Source organism: Urocitellus parryii, chromosome 6 (assembly GCF_045843805.1).
Source record: "Urocitellus parryii isolate mUroPar1 chromosome 6, mUroPar1.hap1, whole genome shotgun sequence".
Lineage (NCBI taxonomy): Eukaryota > Metazoa > Chordata > Mammalia > Rodentia > Sciuridae > Urocitellus > Urocitellus parryii.
In genome coordinates this window covers 77,903,500-77,908,988 of record NC_135536.1, presented here as the reverse complement: position 1 = coordinate 77,908,988, position 5,489 = coordinate 77,903,500, and positions in this window count along the sequence as shown.

Below are 5,489 nucleotides of genomic sequence, written 5' to 3'. Positions count from 1 at the left end.
GTAGCAGATATAATTCTCTTCAGCAAAAAATTTAAGAAATTTAGCCTATGAAAGAAACCAAGGAATTGAGATATGAATAGTTATTACTGTGTTTGAACTAAAGATAGGATAAAACAAGTTATTATGTCTATGTGTTGGGGAAAGGTCCAAAAGGTATCTGGGAAAGTTGAAAGAGAGAAAGGAGAGAATGGAGCATAATCCGCAGAAAGGCTCACCTTTTTCTCAGGCCACATGCCAAGCTCAGGGCTTTGAACCAGCACTGGAAACAATTACTAAACTAAGCCATGTTCAGCTATTGATCCTATAAACTCATTCATCTACCATACATACTTCCAGGTAAAAATCAGCAGAAGCTGATTTTGCTCACTGATCTATCCCAGGTGACCAGAACCTGGCCTGCCTCAGAGGTACTCACTGAACATTTGTGCAGGAAACAAACACACAAGGAAACAGCAATGTGATTTAAACTTTTTACCTAATAAAGAGTAGAAATATTGTAGAGTATTTCACCCAATTTAAGAGTTTCCAGATTGATAACCCAAGATGGGAAGAGGTAGAATGAGCTGATTGGAGAGAGTTTCAGAAATCTATAAAATAGATATAATACCATTTCCAGAAACTCAAAAAAGACTAGGAAGGCTTAAGTTAAAATAAAGCCAAGATTTTTGAAAACTAGTCATAGGTCAATATTCTTCTGCAGTAGCTCTACATGGAAGTATGCAGTGGTAGATGAAAGAGTTTATAGGATCAATAGCCGAAATTTAGAGCTTTAATTTTACCTGTTTTCCTTCCTTTCCCAAAATTCTTCCCTCTCACCTTGCCTTCTGCCCTCCATCCCTTTCTCTCTCCCTCAATTCTTTCTTCCCTCCTCTATTCTCTTTTTCCTCTTTTTCTCCCTCCCTCCCCCTCTCTCTCCTTCCTTCTCTCCTCCCCTCCCCTCCCCTCCCCTCCCCTCCCCTCCCCTCCCCTCCCCTCCCCTCCCCCTTCTCTTCTCTTCTCTTCTCTTCTCTTCTCTTCTCTTCTCTTCTCTTCTCTTCTCTTCTCTCTCTCTCTCTCTCTCTCTCTCTCTCTCTCTCTTTCTTTCTGTCTTTCTTCTCTTAGGGAATAAATTATCACAGCCCAGGGCCTCTTGCAAGCTAGGCAAGTGCTCTCCCACTGAACTGTACCCCTGCTTTACTTTCACAGGGAATGATCACCAAATCAGAAAGTATAAAATACACATATAAAGAGATCACAGAGTTAGAGCCTCTCACATCTCAATGCTTTAAATAAATTTAGGTCTCTAGGCATTGCTGGAGAGACTTGGTGGAGGATAGTGGCCTTGCTGAGTGTGCTCAGTCAGATCTGCCTGAGGGGGTTGGAAGTCCAGCATTCCTGACCGGAGATGGTTGTGTCTTACAGGCTTGGACTTGAGCCCAGGCACTGCTCAGGCTGTGCAGCTTCTTAACAACCCCAACTACCCACTTGGAGAAATGTGCTCTTACTAGACTTCAATAAGTTCCAGTCATATTTGATGGACCCTTTCCATATCACTCTGCCTTCCAAAAGGTGTCTGAAGACTCTTCTCACTAGGTGCCTTGCTGACCAAGCCACACTAGAGGGGTAGCTGGATGGAATCTCCACTTTGACCCCAGGGACCATGATCTTCCACAGAGGGTACGTACAAGATGTAAGGACAGAATTCTCCTCGTGTCTCTTCTGTACAGAAGAGCAGAGGGAACCCACAGGTTCTAGAATGAGCAGCATACTGAAACTGGCACATATGCTTTCCTTAGCAAGGCCATGCTACTCTGGTTACAGAGAGACAGGTTGAGCCCTTTCCCTTTTTGTAAACCTCTGCTGCATTAGCATTCCAAATAAAATTAAAAATATTACTGATCATCAAAAGTGCCAGAGTGATTGAGCTTTTTCCCAAGGGGAACTCCAAAATGCCTTGTCCAAATGACCTTGGCAGAAACTGCGACACTTACACATTTGCTGCCTGCTCCGTTGAAATGAACTCACACTCTGCTACATCGTCCAACATTCTTATGGATAAATGCCCAGAAATGAACTCATAAAGTTGAATAAGTTTTTTCAGGCCATTGATATATGGCCTAACCTTAAATTATCCTTTAGCAAATGGACTGTATTGGTTGGCTCAGACATTAAAAGTTTTTGGAAATAAAGTCCAAAAGCTAGAATTATATATTGAATCATCTAGCGTCAGATCAAGATTAAATGTACATCATTCAAGCATTATTTTTTTAAAAAATTAGAATCTACCCAACTGTCTGTCAATAAGAGTTGGGTTGAATAAATTATCATAGTCCAGGGGTCAGGAGCAGGTAGGAACGAGGGGTGACAATTAGGCACAACATCACCTGTGAGTGGAGGACCACCGGCTCCAGCCTGGGAAGGCAGCAGATGTGGAGCGGGGATGTGTGTGTGTTGGGTACAGGTGTCGGGGGAAGGAGTCCCCAAGCAGGACACAGGTGGCTGGAATTTTGAGAGTCTACCAAGTGCTGGATGAAAAGGAATAGGGAAGGGGATTCCAGATAAAGGGCTGCAGAGTCACAATTCTCCTGTCCTGTGGGGTGAGGGGAAGAGCAAGCATGGATGACAAGGGAATAGCAGTGATGTTGCTGGGGAGGAAACAGAGACCAGATTGTAAAGGCATTCCTTGAATGTAAAGGCTAATGTAAAGGCTAAGGAATTCAGATTCTGACCAAAAGCCTGAGGGGACTTACATATTAAGGTTCAGTTCCTTGAGGAAGATGAACTTGGGGATGCCTTGAAGTACAAGAGACCATTAAAGAAGCAGATATAACAATTTGCCTGTGATTGTTATAGATTGTCCTAAAATGCACAACTGCTTTATTAGCAGTAGCAATATTTGCTACTTTTTTTTTTTTTTTACCTTTTTAAAGTTGTTGATGGACCTTGATTTATTTGTATGTGGTGCTAAGAATCAAACCCAGTGCCTCACACATGCTAGGCAAGTGCTCTACCACTGAGCCACAACCTCAGCCCTCTACTACCATTTTAAGAATGAGGACTAGCAATATTGTCTCAGTCAGGTTGCTATCAGGAACACTCAGAGTACAATTCTAGGAGGGTTCAATTACAGAGGAACAATGCAAAGGTGTGGGTATGGATGGGGGGGGCTGTAGCAACCTGGGCAGTGAGGCTGACCACACCCCCTAGGCCAGGGCACACAAGGGCAGGGAACTGATATCTGCATCTATAAGGAGTGGGAGAGCCAGAGGAAGGGGAGCACAGAGCTTCTGTTGGGAGATATAACCAGCCCAAGTGACCCCACAGGGGGAAAACCAGGGCAAGAAGTACCCTGGGCTCATTCTCTTTCCTTCTCATCTGCCAGGCAGTCAAAGGGCTGAGAGGCCTAGAGATTTAGGTCTGTCTTCAGGGTATAGAAGAATGGAGCACAGGTCCAGAAGGGCAGAGGAAAGCTATCCAGCATAAATATTATAATTCTGTTCTCCTCATCCTGTCCTTTTTTAATGTATCCTCCCCCCAAAAAATTAAAAGAAAAATTTTGCTAGATGAGTTAGAAAAAGTTAACCACTACAAGAAATTGACCTTAAGGTGTATGATGACTCAAATACAATAGAATTTATCTGTTGCTCAAACAACAGCTCTGGGTAAAGCCCATAGGTCAGTGGGGTAGCCTCCTTCATGCAGTCATTTGAGCACTGGGGGCTGATGGAGGCTCTATTTATTCTATTTCGCTGAGAGAAGCAAAGAGCGAAGGACCAAGCATGGCAGGTTTTAATGGTCAAGCTGGAAGCAGCTCATAGCACTTTAATTCTTTCCATTGGCTGAACTCAGTCCCATGACTGCTCATCTCTGCCATGTGGTCCAGCCATGTGCCCAGGAAGAAAACACAGTAAGGAAGCAGCCAGCATTTCTGCCATAGTAGGTACATGATGTCCTTGAACCAAAGTTGGTTTGTACTAAAAATAGACTAAATCCTTGATAAAGCCACAGTACTGGAACTTTGCGTTCAGTTCTTAACAGTAAAGCTAGCCAAGTGTAATGCAGTATGTGGACCAAATCACTAACGCTCTGAAATAGTTGAGAATGTTTAATTTTGATTTCAGAACTTATAGCTCCCATACTTTAATTTCCTTATAGTGAAATCTCTCTCTGCTTCCAAGTTTATTCCCTTTTTGATGAATGTCCATTCAGTGTGAAGGAACCCAGTCAGGTCTTTGAAAGTAGCTAGAAGCATATTAGAAGCACATTTCATCAAAGATATGACAGGGTCATATCTTGCTGAAGGCTCTAGAGGAAGATACTGCCTCACCTCTTCCAGCTCCTGGTGGCCTGGGGCCTTCCTTGGCTTCTCAGCAAAGATGAAATGTAAGAGGAAAAAATTCAACTGTTTAGATGGCCTGGAACTAGTTACAGAATTATGTTACAGAATTGTAACATAAGTCCATAGTGAAGTCATTAAAAAGTAATCTCTCTATGATGGTGACTCTAGTAGCATCTGTGCCATCCTCTTGAAGCTCCCAGACGCATCCCATTCCTTTCTCGTGTGAGTTGCAGTGGACTATTATAGTGCCCATCAGAGTGATCAGACATACATATTCCCTAACAAGCCTGTCCTGTCTTTTTTTTTGGGGGGGGGCAGAGTTGGGGACATGGGTAATGGGCATTGAACTCAGGGGCATTCAACCACTGAGCCACATCCCCAGCCCTATTTTGTATTTTATTTAGAGATAGGGTCTCACTGAGTGGCTTAGCGCCTCACTTTTTGCTGAGGCTGGCTTTGAACTCTTGATTCTCCTGTCTCAACCTCCAGAGCTACAGGGATTACAGGCAAGCTGCTGCGTCCAGCTAGGTTGTCCTACCTTGAGAGAAGGTTCCCTGCAATATGGCTTTTGTCCTTAGCCTCAAACACAATACAAGGCACATGAGGCATTTGAATGAAAGGATGAATAAATGAACAATCATGAGTATAGTTTTATTCTGAGTCTCTGAAGTTACTTACTAACAGATATGATAATCACTGTAAACTCAACATTCACACCTAAGCCTGCCTCAACTTTCTACTTGGGAAACAACAACAAAATTCACTTTGTCCTTTTTTTTCTTTTTCTTTTTTATAAAGAGAATTTGGTTCTAACAATAACTATAGCATGCCTTTATTTTCTTTCAGTCATACTAAGGAAGGACAAATGCACTCCTACAATCCAAACAAAGTTATAACCAAGAAATTAAATAAGTGACAAAAGAACCAATTTTATATACAAACAGATTTCAGGAAGTAGCAACATCACAAAACACCCAAACCTCATTACTGTTAATCAAACTGATTAGTAACACCACTGTTCTTCTTCTTCTTCTAATTTGTTTTTGCATTGCCCAAGATGTAACATTTTTAAAAATTGTTCTAATTAGTTATAAATGACCATAGAATGCATTCTGACATATCCGCTGTTTTTTATATATACAAATTAATGCTTTGATTTTGATTAAGCAAT